The sequence below is a fragment of the Coturnix japonica genome, chromosome 2, assembly GCF_001577835.2.
Source record: "Coturnix japonica isolate 7356 chromosome 2, Coturnix japonica 2.1, whole genome shotgun sequence".
Lineage (NCBI taxonomy): Eukaryota > Metazoa > Chordata > Aves > Galliformes > Phasianidae > Coturnix > Coturnix japonica.
Genome location: NC_029517.1, coordinates 56,992,976 through 57,016,473, shown reverse-complemented (window position 1 = coordinate 57,016,473; position 23,498 = coordinate 56,992,976). Strand labels below are relative to the sequence as shown.

The 23,498-nt window shown below is 35.4% G+C and overlaps 1 protein-coding gene across 1 annotated transcript in view; it reads left to right on the top strand.

The window, feature by feature from the left end:
• CDH12 (cadherin 12) overlaps positions 1–23,498 on the top strand; it is a 497,894-nt gene that overhangs the window by 154,169 nt on the left and 320,227 nt on the right. The window contains exon 2 of the mRNA XM_015854453.2: positions 186–287. The gene's annotated coding sequence lies outside the window, so the exon portion shown is untranslated. The remainder of the gene's footprint in view (positions 1–185; positions 288–23,498) is intronic.

Below are 23,498 nucleotides of genomic sequence, written 5' to 3'. Positions count from 1 at the left end.
ATTTTGCTATACTGATATAAAAGGCATAGAAGAGTTCCTTCCTTCCTCCTTCTTTTTTTCTTTCTCTCTCTTTTTTTTTTTTTTTTTTTTTCTTTTCCTTTTTTTTTTTTTTTTTTTAGTGTTCATGAGAAAGAAAAAAACAACAACTATTCAAAATGACAATTTAATTTCTGTACATTTTGCAGATTGTAGTAACCCAGTCAGCTGAGGATTGCAGTGAGTGAGACCAGCAAAGTTCTGAACTTCGCTTCTGTAAGACCTTGGAAGATGTGGCATTCTATTGACAGGTAGGCTTTTTAAGTGTGGTAGATTTCTCCTTAATCTTCAAAAGTTTGATCATAACAGTGGTCAACTCACCCTGTTAAATGTAATGAATTTAGTTTTCATTTGTAGTTTTTATGGATTTTTATTTTGTTATTTGTGTTTTAAAAACAGATTTGTTTTAGGCCTAGGAAACAGATAGAGAATTCCTAGTATCTGCTATCTTTAATATGTATCTCCACAAAAAACATTTGATACAGTCCGAGGACTGCAGTACTACTAAGCAATAGAGTATTTACAAATGCCGGTGCTGTGTGTTACCCTTCTCAAGCTATTTCAATTTACATGCAGATTGGAGAAAGAAAAAGTACTTTTATAGTCTGTATTGCACCTCTTAAATGACAGAAATGCATTTTGTCTTTGAACTTTACTTTTATAATGCCTTTTTCTTGTAATTGAAGGGTTTTCTTTTGTCAAATGGTGTTTGTCTCATTTTGGTGGGGAAAAAAAACCCACTATATCATAGGTTTCCTCATGTTTATTAGTGTTGTCTACTTCAATTGTTTCTTAAAGGAATCTGCTATAAAACATATATACTATAAACTGCTATACTCTTGGCAAGCATCTAATCCTGGTGAAAATGAAACACTGGGAGTATTTTGACTGTATTTACCTTTAAAAAAAAAAAAACAATAAAACAAACAAACAAAAAAACTTTCTGTATTTTAATTATTTGTATTGTAATTGTAAAACACTTCTTTACAAAAGGGTAGTTAAACACTGGAATAGGCACCCGAGGGAGGTGATTGAGTCACCGTCCCTGGATGTGTTTAAGACCCGTCTGGATGTGGTGATATGATTTAGCAGAGCGTTGTTAGAGTTAGGGTACTATGGCTATGCTGAGGCTGAACTTGATGATCTTTGAGGTCTTTTCCAACCTGAGTAATTCTATGATTCTATGTATGTTGAAACAAGAGCCTAATGAGTTTGAAGCATAGTCTCTGGAAGAGACAGCAAAGCCATTGTTTAGCTTTTTGCTCTATGAAATGATTAAATCCAGTTATAGTTTGTGTATTACAGCTCTGTTGAATGCTGGTTTATGACATTTAATGTGCAGGGAGATATGGAGTGAGGAGGATTTGAATACAGATTGTCTTCTGCTGAAGTTGCATAGAAAAGGCAAACAGCTTTAGAGAGTAGTTTGTGGTTTGAGTATGTTTATTTTCAGTGGAATATAAAAGCAAAGCCACTATATATTGTGCTTTTCTAAAAACTGCGATGATATTTTTCTTTATAGTAAGAAATTTTCTGCCTGAATGCTGTACAAAGTAATCATGGATTACTTTTAAGCTGCGCTTTTAAGCTTCCCTATGAAGTGTTGTTAATGCTAAAGTTCTGTTTTTCTTGTGACTCCATTTTGGTAATCAAGTGATATATTTTATGCAAACGCTTAAAAATTTATTACTGCAATAAAATGGTAACAACAACTTTAGATACAAAGATACCACTGTTTTCAGTTATGTATCTGTTATTTTCAAGCTCTATGCATCTGAAGGTAATGGAAGGGATTTAGGAAGCTGATATTGTATCTCTGTGAGTCTTCCAGATAAGTAACTTCCGGAATGTTAGCACTATTAGCATTTGTTATCTTGTCACTGTTCACTGGAATTTTTCCAAGAGATTATTGGACTTTTCTGTTTTGGAACATGGCTTATGGGTGATACATTGCTATGCAATTTTCTTTTAAAATGTTTGGGTTTTCTGAAACCTGGATTGTAGTCAGAAATGTACATTGTTTAAGGACATTCAGCTAGACAGTATGAGACAATAATAAAATTTACAATAGCAAGTAATGTGCAACGATTACATTAAATTTCATCTGAAACTTGATGAGATCTGCACTTAGTAGAATACTTTCTGAAAACACAGAGAACACAGATAGGAGGAATATTGTATGCTTTATATTTTTAAATAAAAGATTGGGAGTTCAGACACAGTTAAAAAACCTGGAAAAATTTGGAATAGGTTAAGAACCTAATTCTCAGTGCTTTGGTTTAAGCTACACGAATTACACTGTTTTGGTGGTTTTTTTTTTAAATACTCAAATGTACATTTTTACCCCACAGGAGTGCTTATATAGGTTTTATATGTATATATATGTGTATATATGTGCATATAAGTAAAGATGGATAAATCAGTATATTAATTCAGAATAAATTTTAAGTGTTTTTTTTTGTTTGTTTGTTTGTTTTCCTACATATGTTTGTGTGAGATAAAGATGAGAGTGTGAGTGTGAGATAAGATTTGTGAGCCTTAAAGAGCTCTGTGCACAAAGTGAGCATTATTTAGCCGTCTGTTCTGGCCCTCACAAGCCTACTCCCTTCCTTCCTTTTCACTGCGGGTTTTTGCAGCTAAACATATTGCTTGAAAGTATGCATGACAGGTGGTAATCCAGGTCATCTTAATATCTCCCAGTCTAGCAAAACAAAACTGATAGGAAAAAAAACCCACAACAACAACCTTTCTTGTTATCAAAAAATACTACAGAGAGATGAAGAGGCAGCTTGGTTGTGGGACAACAATCCATAATTTACTTTGCAGATGTCTCTGTAATTTAAGCAGCAAGCAGAACGACCGCTCAGTTGTAGATGCTCTGGGGAAAGGATACCCAGAGCCTCGTAAATCATGGTAAGGATTAGAAGCGATGAACATTCATCTTCTTAACCTCGTAAAGCAATATTGCAAAGCTGAGGATTACAACTTACTGTGCAAGTAATCTTTGTTCAGGGATAAAGGGTGTCAACTTCTTAAAAAGCTTCTCTCAATTAACAGTGGTGCCTATCTTTAGAAGGAGAGAAATCAGTCTTAAAACCAATTTTAAATGAATTCCTGCTATTAAAAGAATAATATACTCAATATTTTTTACAACGAAAGAAAATAGAGTAACTGCTGAGAATATTGGTTTTGTTGTTGTGGATTGGTTTGGTCTGATTTTCAAGTAAAGGCAATAGTTTGAAAGTTTATTTAGTAGATAAAACCCAAAAAATAAAAAAGGCCACTTGCTTTTCCCATAAGTCTGAACAACACTTTGTTTTACTTGACCTCATCTTCTTTTTTAAAGTATTTGACTCAACTGCTCATTGCTATTAAAAAGAGGCTTAATGGACATGGATCCTTTTGAGTGAGTCTAGAAGAGGCCATGAGGATGATTAGAGGGTTGGAGTGCCTCTCTGATGAAGAAAAGTTGAGGGAGCTGGGCTTTTTATAGCTTGAAGATGAGAAGGCCAGGTTGAATGGGGCTCTGAGCAGCCTTATCTACTGGGAGTTATATCTACCTGAGGCAAACTGTTCTGTTTATCTATGATTCTAAAAACAACAACATCAAACAACAGACTACGACCTCAGGCTGCTAAATAAGCAGTCTAAAGCTTGAATATATTCCTTGTAATTATTTGGGTGAAGAATGTGAATGCTTCCTATTACACCACAAGAAAACTCAGAATTCTGGTTTGCTGACCTAGGACATGTAGGGTAACAGCATCCCTGTAAACAACTTCTAACTCATTCTCTAATGTATTCAAAATACTTAATTTTTTCTATTCAGAAACACAGATTTTAGAGGGACTGAGGGATTCTAAAAGTCTTTAAAAGAGCAGTGCAATTAGGAGATTCCTTCATAGACCAGCAATCCAAGAAAATCAGGGTAGAGTGATGTATTGGATCAGTGACAATGACAAATTTTTTATATATGTGGCAAAGCAGAATGTAAGGTTCTTGTAGGTTCAAACCTAAGTAATGAAAAGTAGCTGAGAAGGAACATGCAACTTTGATGGTACTGTTCATGAAATGGTAGGGTTCAGGAGAAGAAGGAATACAGGAAAATTAATACAATTTACTTTCTGAAAGCAGATTTCAGTGAGCTCAGATTATTTATAAGATTTAAGGAGGGCAAATCTAAGAAGCTAGATGAACTGGTAGTTCTTAGAACAAGTATTCTAATAGTAAGAAGAAAGCCTGTCATCAGTGGTTTTTACTGCTTTCTTTTTTTTTTTTTTTTTTTTTTTTAATTCCTTCAGCTTTTTTCTTAATTAGTAATTAGGTGGCATCAGTTAACACCAATGGCAAAGGTATAAGATCTCATGTGACTTAGATCACTTTTCTAAGTAATTATTCATTTTCATGCTGTGAAAACATGATTTAAGTTATTCCAAGTTACTTACCAAACCGAGTCTGTCTTAGCTTTAGAATAGATATAAGAACTGAGTGAAAAAAGAAGAGATGTAGAATTACAAGTTATCTTAACATTAATTCTAGGGAAAGGAAAGCAATCTGGGAGGCATACAAGAAGAAATCCATTTAGCATGGATTTGTCAATAATGAATAGTATCCTTTTACAAAAAGATAATTGGACAGATGGTTAATAGAAGCGTAGATATTATCTATCATAAATTTAGTATGATTTTCATAAAATATTGCATAATACAATCTAGACAAAAGTATGCTGTCTATGTACAGAGTATGAAAACAGTGTACGGAAAACAGTCTGAAATTCTCAGTAGTCTGAAAGGATTTTTGGGTACCAATTTTTACGAACTTATTTGTGAGTTGAATGAGAATTACTTACTATTAAATTTGTATGAGTTTGTATTTCGCTAATAGACTTAAGAGACAGTGTAATGTTATCTGCTATTTTATTTTCATTACTTTAAACAAAGTCATGCTGTCATTATCCTTAACACAACTGTATTTTGATAAGTTTCTGCTTTTTTTCTAAAAAAGTATCTTTACAGGCTGTCTTCTCAGTTTCAGTAATTGCTGTATTTTGGGTCCACTGCTTCTTTTTGTTCCCTTTTCAGAAAACTTAGAACAAACTTGTGGGTTTTGGAGTAGATCCCTTGGTTTAAAATATTTTCTTTACTATTTATTTTCATGCTCTCGCATGTTTTTACAAAAGGGCAGACGTGAATGTATTCAGTATTAAGTTGCTTTAGAAAATTATTTATTTTCAGGTCCAAAAAATACAGCTGTTTGAAGACCTTTGTATTAATTCAGATTGTCTTGAATTATTTGCTATTATTGTAAGCTTTGAATCATCTGTTTTTAAATGATGGAATTAGAAAGGGGTATCCAAGTAGCTCAAACATCACTCTTTTGGAATCTGTGAGTCATAGCTTTGAAGGAAGAAACACTATTTTGAAACCAAGCATACTAAGTCTTTGAAAATAATTATGAAAAACCTTATTTATTATTTCTTTTTGTTTTTGTTGTTTTTTTTGCTTTGTTTTGTTTTTTTCTTTAATGAAAAATGTCTCCTTTTCTAGAGACATTCAAGACCCACATGTGCAACCTACTGTAAGGAGCCTACTTTGGCAAGGGTGTTGGACTAGATAATCTCTAGAGGTCCCTTCCAGCTCCTACAATTCTGTGATTCTGTGAAAATTAAAACATCAAGAAAATTCAGTCTGTTGTGTAGATCAATACAGTAAACCAAATTAATCAGTAGTCTAACATAATAGTTTTCGTTTCTTCTTTTACAGTTCAGTGCTTTCGATATCTGACTTTGGGGTCTCAGGATAATCTGTCTTTTGAAAATCAGAGAATTTATAGTTATCAAGTTTTTATAAAGCAGCAGTAGGTGGATCTCAGAACAGGTATGTCTGTAGACAACTGTAAGCGTTGGATTATAAGTATTTATACTGACCTTTTCTTCATTAGTTAGCATGATTGAGTGGGGTTCTACTTCCAGGCTTTTAAATGGTAGGTTTGTTTAGTAATTTAAATTTCAGATTGTACTATGTACTGTAACATTAATGCTGTGCTTATTTCAGTCTCATTTATTTCATTGCCTCTCCCTTTTCAATTTGGCAAATTATTTCTAATGATGTTAGGTAAGTGGAGGGAGGAGCCCCAGTCCTGAAATGGAGGCTGTTGGAGGAGATTTTCAACATCATGACGTAAGAAACGGCTTTTCCAGACTTATATTTACTGGTAAAAATCCAACCACAAAATAACTTAGCAGTTAGAAATCAGCTTTAAGATTGAACAGATCTCTGAATATTAATGTTCTAATATCACGGAATAATGTTACAGGGAGAAAAGGTCTTCAAAGATATATATTTTCACCCTGAATGTCAAATGGGTATATGTCATTTTTATGTAAAAGAGAGTTGGTCCACATTGTGATTACTTTGCTTTTCTCTTGAATCTATTTAAAAAAAAAAACAAAAAAAAAACAAAAACAAACAGGTATCTATACGTGCATAGCTTGACATTTCTAGTAGTCAGAATAAGAGATAATTATTTGGATTGTCTGTGGACTTGGACATCACTCTATAGTCTTTTATTTATTTATTTATCACTCTTTACAGTGAACCTTTTATTGAGGATAGGCTTTCATAAATACTTGCAGAAGATCACAATCATGGGACTTTATTTTATTTATTTATTTTCCATCTGCTTCAGGCCAGACCATTTGTCAGATGCTTAAAACAGTGCTGTAGAGTTTTACAGGCCTTAGGGCAAGACTTTCTGTCATCAGAATAACTGTATCCTCCAATGATCTCATTGTGCTAGAGATGTCTTTCTAGACAGTTTTTCTGTTGTGATTTTTGTCCAAATTTGACCATTTTTCTTTCTTACTTTGAAAACATAAAAATGCATTTAGTTTCTAATATTGCATTGGGATGTTGGTTATTTTGGAAATACTGCCCGTAAAACAGAATGCAGGGAGGCAGTTTGCTTGTTTAGCTGTGATTCAGTCAGAACAAAAGTAAATTCTGAGCATGGATACTGTTTGTATGCTGGCTTTGTTTTTCCTATGATTTTGCATAATCTTGATGGTGTCTTTCTCATCAATGGTCTTTTTTTTTTTTTTTTTTTTTTTCTTTCTTCCCTTGCATCAGCAGTATGACCCAGATGCACAGTTTTTCATACTCATAAAACGCGTGCCACTGTTTTTGTCAGTTATCTGAATCACTAGTTAAAGACATGATTCAGGAAAGCCAATAAGGTAAACAGAGAAGGAATCACATCTACTCAATGAACTGGCAAAAAGCATTCTTTATTTAGGAATGTTAATTTTGCCTGATGTGAATATCTTCTTAATATTTATAATATAGCCTTCTATAAATTGTGATAGGTTTAATGTATGTAGAGTCTGTTACTTGAAGTAAACAATATGATCATATGCTGGTTATAACTGCTTTTGAAATTTATTATTTATTTGGGATTCTTCAGTATTTTGTGCCTATTTGAGATGATTTTGGGAGACACTAATATTTTGAGCAAATTAGGTTTTACGCTCTTAACAAACTGATGGAACAAAGGTTCAGGTTTCAAAGAGCATATCTTACTGAATTGGTATTTTCATTAACTCTAAAACTAATCCAAGGAAATCAAGTTCTTAAGGAAATTCCAAATGCACTTCAAATGTTTGAAACTAAACTTGTGTAATACCTTTATTCACCTCAAACAACTACGTGTAGAAAGTGGGAAATTATTGTTGTAGTTCCATCTGAAATGAAACAGCTGCATTAAGAAGTTGTTCATAAAAAACTGCAAGGAAGATAATACTGTCTGGGTCTGTTGAGGCATTGTGACTTAAGTCACAAAAAAGCAGGTGGTTTTTGTTTATTTAGCAGTGAGGAACTGCAAAAACTGTTCATGCCACTACTGATTCCTGTAATTTTGAATATATTTGATAAGTGCTTGTGTTTTAAATACTAGTATGAGTGGGTAGGTGCCATTAAAGAAAAATGGTTCAGTTAAAAGTAGAACTAGAAAATTATAATCCAAGGATGTAAATCTTTCAACAAATGGTACATAGTATTCCAAGAATTATGAGCTATTGCACTTGGATGCAATAAATGCTATCTTACCAGTACGGCACTCTGCCAAAACTCATTAGTTTTGATGAGAGGATTTGTTAGCAATGGGGCAACTTGGCTGTCACAACAATTCCTCCTCAAATTCTTACTTTGTGTCCTTCTATGATACCATAGCATACTGTATAAGGTGAGCATCAGCTTTCATTATGCTCACTCAAGCAAGCATGTTTTAAGAAACATGAGAGCATGGAAGATAAACCTAAAGAACAATGAGATTTACAGAATGAACATAGCAGGTGCATACAATGATAAAAAACAAAATATTGAACCCAGCGACTTAGAAAGATCTTGAAGTAATCAGTGGAATTGAGTTACAACAATTAAATCAATTAATAGTGCTTGCTTTTCACAATATTTGCTACACTCAGAATTAGCACAGCTTCTTCACAGTCTTAATCCTAAATTTAGATGAATATGATCAGAAATAAAGTAGTTTTCCTCTGTATGTTTCGCATATGCAAGTTTTGCTTCTCTGTGGAGACTGTCTTTAAACAGAAGCTGAACTGATGCAGTTTTCTTCATTCTTGCCATTGAAATGTCCTTGTTTGCCAAATGGCGAAGGAGTGATATGCCTGGTAAAATTGCTTTGCTATGCTGATTGCGTATGCTCTGAACATAGAACTTGTTCAGAGTGGATAGTAAATCAAAGAAGTAAGCCAAGATCAGTTTAAGTATTTCCACCTGCTCTTCTGTGCTGTCAGCCTCCCGGTTCAGATCCTATGTGCCCATGGAGGGCCACAAAGAGTTTTGTGTTTCCTTGCAGGACATAAAGTTAAGATGGGTATGTCAATATCCTTTTATTTTGTATGTATGTGAAAATCTTGAAAATATTCTTGAAAGATGTTTCTAGGGTTGTTCTTTTTTTTTTTTTTTTTTTTTTTTTTTTTTTTTTTTCCCTAAAAAAAGCATGTATGGGAACTAAAATGCTGTATTTGTTTTGGTAAGCCTGACATAGATCTCACAGTGCTTAGCGGTATTGCAGAAGTATGAGCTTTGCAAGAAACAGACATGAGGTTTTCAATTATAATACACCTTTTTTTTTTTTTTTTTTAATAGGTATTATTTACATACACATTTCTGGAATGGGATATTAAAGAAATTCAGATCATTGCAGTCTACTGAATACATAAAATGTGGTATAAAAAATCCAATCAAGCTTCGGGGAGGAAATAATACTTATGTCAAAGTGCTGTAATATAGTAAAAAGCTTCTTGTACTAGATCAGAAATGTATTCTAAATACTGTCTATTAAAATTTTTTAAATGTATTGAGAAAATAAGAACACAGAGGTGATACACATTTTGCATACTGTGTCGTGTTTTCATAAAATTTTACTCAATGCAAATTAAAAATCAGTGGCAACAACATAGGATTTTTCACTTAGAATTCATGTGGGGGAAGCGAACATTCTTCTGTTGCCGGTGTGACTTTTAGCTGAAGAATAAGAGAATAAGGCATTTGAACATGGAAATCCAATTTAAATATATATATATATATTTGAATTATGTTTTTTTATTATTATCATCTTTTATTGAAAAATGTGGTCAAATAATTAACTGGTGCTTTTCTGAATATCAAATATATTGTAATAAAGATACTTAAAAACAGCATTGCAAAATGGGAGTGTTATGGACAAGTTATTCAGAACTAATTATTCTATTTCTGCTTGGCTGCCCATTGTGGGACATTGCACTGCCGCCCCTGTTTCAAAAATGTCATTTAGTTACCTACTATTGCAGCATATGTCCATTGAATGTGTTGCAGAACAAGCAAGTGAAAATTCAGGCAATCTAAATTCCTTTAGTTCAGTTTCCTTCAGCTCCTTTCTTGTATCTTCCAGTCCATCACCCCTGAGCAGCCCCAAAATCTTTGTGTTAAGGCTGCTACTGTAAAAGACATGGATGGGATCAATATGATCTGTTACGTGTTATAATAATGACAGAGAATGCTTCCAGCTTGCTGATGAATGGCCTTAATTAGAGCATTTTGAGTTCTAAGAGTTAAAAAAGATGAAAAATAAGCTGTATGGTAGAAATGTACAGATAATGAATGAATTAAGTAGAAGTTCTCTTGTCAGTGGATTCTTATGGATAGAGAATAAAAAACAGGTGTTGTAAATCTTGATTAAATAAGGATTTTGGTACTGTTCACACACTTTTAATCTGCATTTGTTGTAGATGGATCAACAAAGAGTGAACACAAATCTGATTGCAGAACTCTTTTGCCTAATGACAGAATTATTCACATTCAGAGTATAATTCTATGTCATAAGGATTTTTGCTCTGGCTTTAGACCTAGCTCTTTTTGTTCAGTATTGTCATTAGTCTAATGGGTGATGAAATAGGAACATGTATTGCTTACAAAGTCTTCAGATAAATTTGCCACCTATGAAACAAATGAGAATTAAGATAATTTCAGAGGCTAGGATCAACATTCAAAACAACAATGAAAAGTGGGAAAGTAATCAGTAGAAGGCAGGGTGGAACTTAGATAAAGGAAATCTCCATGTGCAGAAGAAGTCAAAAGGAAAACATAAACTGAGGAACAGCTGATTAATTAACTACTCAGGATGAGAGGGAAATGGAAGCGGGATTACCAACTAAAATAATTGTAACATATGACAGGATATGATTTGAAGGATGGAGAAAGGCAAAGTTTGCACACATGATTAAAAAATGCCAAAAAAGATGATAGAGGACTCTACAGTACTGGCATCCATTTTCAGCTTTTGAAGGAATTCTGAGTTATCTTGGAGGCTGGTTCTGGGTACCTGGAGGAGACAGTAACAATTGAGAACAGTCAGCATGGATTTTCCAAGAGGAATTAGTACCTGGCCAACCTGATTGCTTTCCATGGTATTTCCATGAAATAACTGGACTGGTGAACAAGGGAAAAGCAATGGGTAGAAGAAGAGGAAAAAAAAAAAAAAAAAAAGACAGCACTGACTCCATTCTCAGAGAAATTCAGGATGTGCCTGGCAGAAGCCCTGAGCCACCCAGTCTGACCTCACAACTTACCTTTTTACGAGTAGAAGATTGAAGAAGACACCCGCTGCTCCCTCTCTAGCCTGTGAGTCTTTATATGTCATTAAGGAGAAAAAAAATCATTCTTATTCGGTTTTGGTTATATTTTTTTAATGTTTTGGATGTTACACTTCAAGAAAAACAGGAACAATTTTCTCAGAAGAAACACAAGATAAAAAGCCTCTGAAGAAAATTAACTCTGTCCTATCCAAAACAAGGACAGCAATATTTTGTTGCTTAAATAAATAAATAAATAAGTGGCTTTTGAGCAAACCTTTGAAAAATCATGGCTTTATAAAGAGAAGATATGATCAATGAAAACTTTTCATTTGACCTGAAAAGCTTCTGAAAATAGGGGAGAATAACATATTGTCCATATTCAGAACAAGAATTAAGTATTTTTGTATTTTATAGCAAGAAAACCTTGGGTCGGGTACAATTAAAAATCTTGTAATGGCAAAAATATCACTGAAGTAATCTATATAGAAAAGCACAAAGTCTTCATTATCAGAGGCATTTAAGAACAGCAGCGTTTGTCAGAAAGTGATTCCTGAGAGCAGAAAAGAGAGCATTTAAATATATTTCATGTTGTGCATGCATAGACTATGCAAAAATGATTTAAAGCTTTCCTGACTTCAAGCCACTATTGTTTGCAGTATAACTGGGAGGTAATTCTTTAAAAAACCTTCAGACAGTGAGTGTGTCAGGATTTGTTCAAAGACTGTCTTAGCTGTCGGTTTCACTACTTTTTTCTGTAAGATTTATGTCAAATCATGTTAAAATTTAACAGTACATTTTTACACACGTCTCTGTACAGAATACAGTCTTCCTTGAATTATGTCAGCCCAAATTCTAACATTCACAGTATATATCTTCAAATGCTTCCAAGAAAAACAGTGATATGATGCTTTTTTTTTTTTTCCCCAGCAGTTAATTAGAAGAGCAAAAACCAAACCTTTATCAATTATCTATGTTCAGTTAGATGAAATAAAAATAAAGGCTGTTGTAACAGCTTTTCTTTCATGAAGAACAAATATTTGTGTTACATATGTGTGAGGATGTTGACAAGGTTTTACTTTGAATTATATGGACTTGCAGTAGCCTGAGAAGCTCAGGAAGGTAGTCTCATCTGTCCACATTCTCTTTAGGGGAAAAGAAGCTCCCAGCATCATTTCAGTGCAGTGGTGCGGTGTGTTCCCTTGTCTTCTTTGCTGTGTTGGCTTGTGCATTGAGAGGTCTGCTTGAGACAAGACCATAGCTTTTTCTTTGTGATTTGTTTGAGTTTTAAAAAAAGGCAGTAGTTTGACATAAATTGTTTCATCTCCTGACAACACTGCATTATACTGAGAACTTCATGCATAACCTTCATGGATGACCCTGGTCCTTCTATGAATTTCATGTGTTTCACCAATAGTGCTCTGCTTCCACTATGCAAGCAGGTGAATACAGTGCAGCATCACCTGAAAAGGGAGCATCTGTTCCCACTTTCCCTGTTCCCTCTTTCCCTGTTCCCTTTTGCCTCCCCCTTCTTTTCTATTCCTTTTTCTTTTTTTCTTTTTCTTTCTTTTTTCTTTTTTCTTTCTTTCTTTTTTTTTTCTTTCTTTTTCTTTTTCCTTTTTCTTTTTTTCTTTTTTTCAGGAATGCAGACAAAGTAGAGAGATAAGATTTAGGGTAGACTGCAAGTTCAGCTTGCGTGGAGATGAGTTTGAAGTCTGTAATTCTTGTAAGATTAAAGACTTTAAATAAAATGAGTTATAAAGGGAATAATCTATCTTGTCAAGGATGATAACTACTCTGTACAGATCAAGCCTCAGTTTTAGTCTGAAAAGTCCCTGAAGTAGACATATCATATTAAGTGTGGACTGAATCATGTGAACAAAGTAATTTTAGAGCAGCATAAGCAAAGGAAAGAAACTGAATTGTATTACATGTCCTCTTTGCTCTGTTCCCCAGTGTGTAATTGTGCTCCATGGTACTGTGGTATCTTTTTCTTTCAGTTTTGTCTCACAGACTCTGCAAAAAAAAAACAAAAACAAAAAAACAAACAAACAAACAAACAAAAAAACCCCTCTGTTTAAATGTAGACTATGCAAGTTACAGCGCTATTTCACTTATTTGATCAGAGTCAAGGGGATAACAGGAAAAAAGATGAAGTTTTATTTTGTTTTACTCTTCCAGAAGATAGCTGATATTAGTTGTAACACATGAGTGCCTGAAACAGAGTATCTCAAAGATAACTTCTGTTAGAATGCAGGCAGATGGTAAGAAAAGGCCTGAATGTTTCAATGCTGATTGCCAGCTGCCACTTTTCTCACAACTAGACATGGGAATGCTGTCTGTGGGGTGGTTCCTTGTACTTAATGTCTGGTGACACTGGAAGGGAATAGTGTTTTGATTGACCAGCTTATTATTCAAAATGTCAATAATTGTACTTAAAACTGTGACTCACACTACCTAATGTTTTGCCTTCGCTTCTGGCAGTATTGTATGCATGCAGTCAGCAGGGGAACTTCACATTTAAGAGCTCATTAGTTAAAAAATACCACTTTTAATTTGCTAGGCCTTTTCTATTCAAGTTTCCATGAAGGACATTCTTTCAGCTCCTCTTAGAAGCCTGTTTTATCTTACATTGGCGTTTTATTGGAGTCTTTATCTGTTCTGACATGTGTTGTTGGATGCTGAGCTTCTGCTACAAATAAGTTAGATTTTTTAATCTCTTGTTTGATTTAGGTGGTGTTTTACCTTTACTTCTACTGACAAGCATGGTACTAGCCCTGTAGATTTAACTGTATTATATATTAGTATGTAAAATACTATGATATTATGCATTTTCTAAACTTTGCATCTGAGAATGTGGATAGTATGGTAACAAATATATTACAGAACATTTATAAGATTTACTGCCCCAAAAGGATAATGCTGTTTTTTATCAATTCTGGTTATAATTCCAACTTTAAAATCTGCAAATAATTTTGTGTTCCATAACTTTCCATACCAAATCAGATGAACTTGCTGACTTTGAGATAAATAAGTGGAGTATAATGAAATATTATTATCTGAAGGTCACTTACCTTCACCTGACATGTAGTTATTTGAATAAGTTTTATGTTGAACTGAGCACTTACTTCTGTAGTAAATGTTTTCTTGTATTGTTTAATGCTTTTTTCTATCAAAGGTGTATTGTTTCTTTCTGAAAGCTGAGATATCCATGTCATGCTGTGCAAAGCATGTACTTGAAACTGCTATAGACCTTTGAGAGAAGCATGGTCTCAGTGAGGCTTTCGAATGTTGCTAGTGAGAAGTATTTTCTGATTCTTCCCTCTGGGTCTGCCACTCAATTCAAATGCAAAACTCAGAGTCACCAAAAAGCTTTTTATTCCTTAAAATAAATAAATAAATAAAATAATGATTAAAAAAAAAAACCAAAAAAGAATATTGAAACTCTTTAATAGCTTACATAGAAATACCTTGTATAAAACATCAGTGCAAAATCATATAATATTCCTTGAGTTTGACGGAGGAGTAAAATGTAATTTAGTTTCAGAAGTCATTTAGAATTTGTGGATTACAGATTAGACTTGAAGGGAAATTCCTGAATAAATAAAAATTGTCATAGAAGGAAGATTCATCTTTTTGGAGTCTGCATTGAGTCTCATGCATCTCCACGGTGCTGTGATCTTTCAGGAGCACTCACACAATAATGTAATGACTGATACTGAAATAAATGAAAGATGATGTCTCAGAGAATTGGAGACTTTCCAATTTGACTCCCATCTACAAGATTGGTCATAAGGAGGATCTAGGGAACTACAGGCCTGTCAGCCTGAGCTGGGTGCCAGAGAAGATTATGGGGTAGGTCATCTTGTGAAAGTAATTCATCTCCTTCAGTGACCTAGCGACCAGATTGGTGGATGACAGAAAGGCTGTTGACGTAGTGTACCCTGACGTCAGCAAAGTGTTTGTCACTGAGTACCCCAGTATTCTCCTGGGGAAGCTGGCAGCCTGAGGCTTGGACAAGTACACTCTTTGCTGGGTAAAGAACTGGCTGGAGGATTGGGCCCAGAAAGTGGTGGTAAATGGAGTTAAATCCAACTGGAGAATGGTTGCAAGTGGAGTTCCCCTGGGGGAACCGGGACCTGTCCTGTTTCATGTCTTTACTAAAGTATTTATTGATGGCCTGGATGAGGGGATTGAATGCATCCTCACTAAGTTGCAGATGACAGCAAGTAGGGAAGAAGTGTTGATCTGCTTGACTGTTGTGAGGTTCTACAGAGAGATCTGAACAGACTGGATTCCTGTCTGAGACCAATGGGATGAAAGTGCTGTGTCCTGTACTTTTGTCATAACAGCCCCAGGCCATGTGACAGAGTTGGGGCAGAGTGCTGGGAGACTGCAGAGGAAAAGGACTTAGGAGTGTTGTTTTGGTGCTCCATTGAACACGAGCCAGTAGTGTGGCCAAGAAGGCCAATGGCATCCTGGCTTGTATCACATAAATAGTGTGGCCAGCAGGGCAGGAAGGTGATCATCCCCCTGTACTCAGCTCTGACAAGGATTTCAGTATTGCATTCAGTTTTGGGCCCCTTGCTACAGGAAAGATATTGAGGCCTTAGAGCATGTCCAGAGAAGGACAACAAAGCTAGTGGGAGGACTGGACCACCAGTCTTATGATGAGTGACTGAGGGGACTGAGATTGTTTAATCTGGAGATGAGGAGGCTCAGAGGAGATCTTATTGCCCTCTACAACTATCTGAAAAGAGGTTATGGTAAGGTGGGGTTTAACCTGTTCTCCTGGGAAATAAATGATAGGACTGGAGGGAATGGACACAAGTTTTGCCAGGGGAGGTTCAGTTTGGATATCAGGAAAAATATCTTTTCTGAAAGAGTGGTCAAGTGATGGCTTGGGCTACCCTGGGAGGTGGTGGAATCGCCATTCCTGGAAGTGTTTAAGAAACATGCAGATGTATAACTAAGGAGCATGATTTAGTGGACAGTATTGGTGATAGGTGAACAGTTGGACTAGATGATCATGGAGGTCTTTTCCAACCTAAAGAGGTGATCCTGCCCCTCTACTCTGCTGAGACCTTACCTGCAGTACTGTGTCCAGATATGGAGCCCTCGGTACAGGAGAGACATGGACCTGTTGTAACATATCTAGAAGAGAGTCACAAAAATGATTCAAGGGATGGGACACCTCTCCTGTGAGGACAGGCTGAGAAAGCCAGAATTGTTTGGCCTGGGGAAGAGAAAGTTCTAGGGAGATTTGCTAAATGGTATTTCAGTGTTCAAAGGGAAGTTACAGGATCCATTGTGATAGGAATGGAAAGTGAAGAAAAGGATTGTGTGAGCCGAAAAAAACACTAGATTTTTGCAGGGAGAAGGCACATCACAGAGGAAGTGATAGTTCTGGCTTTTGTATTTCTAAATGTCCTACCTGAGTAACCTCCAGCATGAAATCATGGCTTAATTAGTGCTGCAAATGGAATGTACTAGTTTTAATAATCATTCTGGTGTTATCTACTGCTCAGGTACTCTCTTGGTAAAGAGAATTTCATTTTCCCTCTGACATGATATCATGAAGTTGTCATCCTGGTAAAATCCCAAACAAGGTATAGGAGAACTGAAAATGTATCTTTGGTCTCTCTTCTGTATTTAAAATGCTTTAGTGAGATAAGCCTGTCTCTGATTAGAGATAGCTAAAAGGAAGTATGCTTTTTAAGTTTCATATGTCAGGGATCTCTTTTATTGTAGTAACTACTTCATTTTAGAAAAGATCACAGAGTTAAAAAGTTAAATCTGTAGATTAACTGATTCTTTCTTGCTGATAATAACATTTTTAGAGTATTTTCTCCAATGTTATATCTAAAAAAAGTTATATTTAGTAAATGTGTTTAGATATTTTGCTGCTGCTCTTGCAGTTTTTGAAGCTCTTTTTGCTTCCTGCACTGCTGCCTTCCCCTATGAAGTGTATTAGTATTAGTATTGTAATTGCCTGCAAGAACTGTTGGGAAGTCACAATGCCTACATTAATACATCAGATCAGGAAACAAATCTATTCAAATAGCAGTTAATACACATATACACTAGTGGAGCCTCATTCCACTTAGTTTTCTGGTCCATGAAGAAACAAATTTAGTCTTCTGTCTCTAATGATTTAACCATATGTGAACATACATCCATACTGCGTTTAAAGAAAATTTGAGATTTTCTTATCTCTATTACTGCAGCTAATCTCTTGGGCTCTTTTTTTTTTTTTTTTTTTTTAAATCATTTTTGGTTTAAATCCATCACCAAACAATTATTTCCAAAGAAGAAATATATGAATAGATAGTTAGGTAAATCTAAAAGGAAGTATTTTAGTGTGATTAGATGCATGCTTTTGTGCAATAACAAAGCAATTATTCTTTATTATTTCTGGAATTTCATGGAAATTGATTATGTTTCAACTTGTCTTTGAATATTTGTTTTGAAGGGAAACAGTATTACAACTCTATATACTAACAAACAAAACCCTCATGCAAAAGTTAAATTGCCATTCCTCTCTCATGGCATTAGTGTAAGGAGTTAAGCCATGCAAGAGTGCAGAATTTCAAAAATATTATAATAGGAAAAATCCATTTGCTGTGTTGATCAGAGAAATGATAATTGCAATGTCTTTAGCCAAATATTTTTCATATTCTAATTAATCTGTACTTCTCTTTCACAGGCTTTTGATGTATTTATTTCATTTGGATTTTCACTACATTTTACCATACAAAATACATTCAGCATTGAATTATTGGAATAATATGTGAGGGTATATCAAACTTCCTTAGAGAATTCCAGCCCTATATCTTCCTGAAAAGCTCGAAGGAAATGTGTGTGAGGGGAAGGGGGAAAGTGAAGAAAAGAAAGAAACCTTCTGCATTAAATAAACAAACAACAACAAACACACAAAAAAACTAAAGTAGTTATATTTTTTAAAAAATTATGCAAAAGCAGGAATTTCCCTGTGACCAGAAATTGCAATAAGAAAGGAAGAAAGCTTTGTTGCTTGTGCCATAAACTAACAGCTAGATTAGCATAGACTTGAGAGAATTTTATTACACCATTGAATGTCTCTTCTAAAAACTGCCCATTTTTCAGCCTGAGTTAACTTGTATCATGGCAGTTAATTTCCAGTCCTAACAAAAGAATCACAGAATCACAGAATGACCCGGGTTGAAAGGGACCTCAAGGATCATGTAGTTCCAACCCCCCTGCCTAGCAGGGCCACCAAACATACACCTTTACTAGATCAGGTTTCCCAGAGCCCTGTCCAACCTGGTCTTGAACATCTCCAAGGACGGAGCATCCACAACCCCCCTGGGCAGCCTGTTCCAGGACCTAACCACTCACCTAGTGAAGAACTTCCCCCTAACATCCAACCTAAATCTTCCCTCTTTTAACTTAAACCATTTCCCCTAGTCCTGCTATTGTCAGCCCTTTTGAAGAGTTTACTCCCCTCCTGGGAGTAAGTTCCCTTCAGGTATTGTTTATAGAACTCAGATACAGCCAGAGGTGTTTGTTCAGACTTTGCTTATCCCTTCAGCAAATATTGTTGAATGGAAAATTTCACCTCATCTGAAAACCAGCGCTAAAGTATAACCCAGTGTAATCCTTGATATAGGCCTTTAATAAATAAAAAGCAAAACAAAACAAAAAACAAACAAAAAAACAACAACAAAACAACAACAACAAAAACCCAAATAGATAATTCTTTCCTATGTTATTTTCTTACTTTCTTTAGAACCACAAAATACTAATCATACAGTAAGAACTGATTGCACCTTCTGTTACTTGTGGTTCATTTCACATCAGGATTCTAGCGTTAAGCCTCCGCGAATCCGACCTGGTCCAGTCGGGGCCCATTTAACTACACATTCACACCAACATGGTGAATAGCTAAATGGCATTTTATTATGCATGTTAGCGGTTTAAATAAGCCGCTATCTACTTCCTCTACACCCCTTCTACATATGCATAACCGAGCAGGGGAGGGCCTATCGCATTACATCCCAAGTGTTCGTGCATGCCTAATACAACATCTTCTTGGTTAGATTTTTCTTACTAATAACAGTGTGATATCCAGATATTCTACTTGATGCTAGTAGATACTAGATATAACTAGAAATATGGGAAAGCTAGAGCCTACCTAATGTTGCATCTGACAGGTGGTATAAAGGTAATCGTAATTGTTTATGGTAAGGTAAATATAAATGTTAAGAGTGAATGGTTTTAAGTTAAAGGATAGAAAATTTAGGTTGGAAGTCAGGGGGAATTTCTTTACTATGAGAGTGGTGAGGTGCTGGAACAGGCTGTCCAGAGAGGTTTTGGGGGCCCAGTTCCTGGAGGTGTTCAAGGCCAGGTTGGATGGGGCCCCAGGCAGCCTGATCTAGTATTAAATGTGGAGGTTGATAGCCCTGCATGTGGCAGCAGTGTTGGAGCTTCATCCTTGAGGTCCCTTGCAACCTGGGCCATTCTTTGATTCTGTAAACAAGAACAAATTCTACAAGTATAAAAGTTGAAAAAGGAAGACATAAAAAAACCCATAAGCTTGCTGCTAGGTATAGTAGGGTGCTGGTAATAGTGGTTATGGATAAGGCCAACGTACTTACTGCCTCTTCACCTCAGTCTCTGCTGGTAGAATCAGTCATCAAGAATCCCAGGCTACTGAAGTCAGAGGAAAATTACGGAATCAGGAAGAAAACCTCAGTGAAGGAGGGTTAGGCTGAGGAAGTTTGAAAAGAATCTGTGCATACATAACTGCATTGGGCCTGCTGGGTTACGCTAGTGAATACTGAGGGAGCTGGATGATATTGCAAGGCACTCTGAAGTATCTTTGGAAGGTCATGAAAATCAGGAGAGATCTCTAAAAATTATAGATGAAGATGCCATTGCTATATTCTGAAAGACACAGTAGGGACATCTGCGGAGCTATAGGTCAGTCAGCCTCATCTCAGCCTCTAGGAAAGCAATAGAGCAACTACTCCTGGAACTACATATAAACACATAGAAGATAAGCAAGTGACCAGGATTGACTTGTGAAGTAGGAATAATGGGTTAACCAATCTGTTTAGTTTGGAGGAAAATAAAGGCTGAAATGAGACCTCATTGCTCTCTACAAATACCTGAAAGGAGATCACAGCGAGGAGGAGGATATTTTTTTTTCCTCAGATGACATGTAATAGGATGCAAGGAAATGACCTGAAGATGCACAGGGGGAAGTTTAGGTTAGGCAATGAGACTAATTTCTTCACAGTGAGAATGATCAAGCACTGTAAAAGTCTGCCCAAGGAGGTGATGAATCTGCCATCCCTGGAAATATTTCACAGTACGTAGGGACATAGTTTAGTGATGGACTTGCAGTGATAGATGGATGGCCTAAGTGGTTCTGTGATAGCCTTCTGCAATGAGATGACTAGCTTGGTGGACAAGGAGAGAATAGAGAATGTTGCTTACCTCGAGTTCAGTAAATATTTTACTGTTTCACTTGACATTGTAGACAAACTGTCAATGTATTGATAAGGGGACAGAGGGGTGAATGAAAAATATGCAGAACAACTGAGCCAGGAAGATGGTGATTAGTAGAAAAGTACAGTTAGAGACAAGTAGAATACCCCAGAGCTCAATGATGAGACCAATTCAATTTAACATATTTGTTAATGAACTGGATGCTGGGGCAGAGTCTGCCCTCAGCAAATTCACAGATGCTACAAAACTGGGAGGAGCGACTGATATACTAGATTGTTTTGATGCTATTCCTCAGCAGCTTGGAGAAATGATCAGAGAAAAACACAATAAAGTTCAGCAGAGGGAAATTCCAGATTCTGTATGCAGGGGTGAATAACTGCAGGCATTAGTACACATTAGAGCTGACCTTCTGGAAAGCCACAGTAGATACAAGATCATGGGGAACAGTGATGGACAGCAAGTTGATAATGAGTTAATTATCTGTCCTTGTGGCAAGTAGAACCAATAGCATTCCATACTTGTATGGAAGAGTGTTGCCAGCAGGCTGAGGGAAGTAATTCTTCCTTTCTACTCAACACTTCTCAGATCGCATTGTGAATGCGAAGTCTGCTCTCCCTAGTGTAAGAAAGATCTGGACTCACTGGAATGAGTCCATTGAAGGGCCACAGAAATTTGTGAGAAAAAGAACATTTCTCATACAGTGAGAAAGTGAGATGGGACTGTTTAGCCTGAAGCATAAAGTCTCAAGTGGGATCTTATCAACGTGTAGAACCTTGTGGGAGAGAATGACAAAGACAGGTATACATGTATACATTGTAGAAAGGGGAAAGTTGAGATATGAACAATCTTATTTACAGGCTGTAGTGTTCTTTCCACAGAAGTACTGATAAAGCTGCAATCAGTCTTTTATGTCTTTTATGTAAGAACAAATCAATGAAATTGTGATACCTCTCAAGTCTTGTTTAGATAAGGATTCTGTTGTGGGCAGCAGTCTAAAACAAAGAATAGCAAGTTCATGTAAGTCCAGCTGAACTATAAGTGACACACATTCATTTAGCACATATATATCATTAAACTCATTGTAGGACTCTTCAGCCTTGTGCATCTTTATTGCTAAAGATTAGTGTTATGAATATAGTGTAGGAATCATATTTTTCCTTCCCTTTTTCACAAGGTGTACATACAAGTCACAGTCATGAAAGAGATAACACCTTTTATATGACAAGCGGCAACCTGGTATTACTTTACAGTATTGTTTTTACCACTATCTGAATTTCTTCATTGAAAGAAGAACTTTATATTTCTACAATGTTAATTGTGTAGGATACACACAATTTCTAGAAGATTTAAAAATCTAATGTAACCTTCAAGTTACAAGCAAAAATGAAAACAACTGCAAAAAAAAGAATTTGGAAATAAATTGTCATTAATTATGTGAACAAATGAATGCCTGGACTAAATTTTAGGACAGTTGTATGACAAATTATGCTGTAAGTGAAATTGCTCATGGAAATAGAAGCAGCGCCCTAGAGGCTGCCTATGTTGTGAAATACTATTGTAAAATACACCAATGTAAAATGGCTTTGTCTTATTCAGTGGATTTATGTATATGAAGAACAAGTTTGCTTTATGTGCTTACTGAACTTTTTGTAATTTTTATGGCTGGTCTCTTAACACTGAAGTGCCAACACACAACTTTCGGTAAGTAAGATGGATCGTCAGCAGGATTCCTTACTAAATTCAAAATCAGTTGGTGAAACTTGCATTTAATGATGACTAGCATATGTACCCAACATGCCATTTTAGCTTCTACTTGTCAGAGCTTAGATTAACATATACAAATAATGCCTTTAAGAAATGGAAAACCTAACAATGAAGCTGGAAATACTGTATTCCCTGGGAGAGAGGAGAGGCAAAGGCTGAAAAACATACAATATGATTTTATTTTACCCTGTTAGATTTAACAGTGTAGTTGTAATACTACCAGGTTTCATTAAAACAGATCTTCATAGCTTAAATGAGTCCTTTTTAGCTTTGCATATTTGCATTTGTAGAAAGGCTCAGAATTTTTATTTTTTTTTATTTTTTTAATTAAATATATTTATAGATGAACTGAAAAAGCAATAGAAGAACAAATCAGTTATAAACCACGTCTCTAAGTTGATTGGCTATTTCTGTCAATTACAGTATTTTCCTTTTTCTCCTTCATATATGTTAATATTCATAAAAATGTAATCTATTTCACTGTTTATCTGTTCATGGATTTTTGTTGCATAAAATGGAAGAGTATCTAAAGACCAGTACAATCTATTTGTAAAGCAAAAACATTGAAAACATAATCAGTGATCTTCAAAGTGTAATAAGAGCATAAATGAATTGGAGTCTTGTTGTCTTCCTTTATATGAAACATAAGTAAAAAAATATCTCAAATGGTGGAGTAATGTGAAGATGATGTAGGAAGGCAGAATCCGTTTTTGAGTTTCTAAGATAATACATAGTGATAAATTGTGAGCAACATAATTTAAAACTGAAGCAGTAGCTGAATTTTCCACTCACTGCTACATATATGGTTATTTTTAGGTATATTATATCTTATGGTAGTGTTGTCTCTCAGAGTTTGAGCAACAGAGGAATAAAAGGTAGAAGAGTTCACATTCTCAAAGAGAGAGTTCAGGTTTCTACAGAATAGGAGTCTTCCCTTCAGTGTATCCTGAATTGTTTTTCTCTTCTAGCCTAACATTTCTTTAGCTCTGGATATCAGATTCAAACTATCCTTTCAGATCAGGTAATAGAAAGGAAAGAAAGAAAGCATGAGAAGGGCAGACTGAAAGAAGACTTG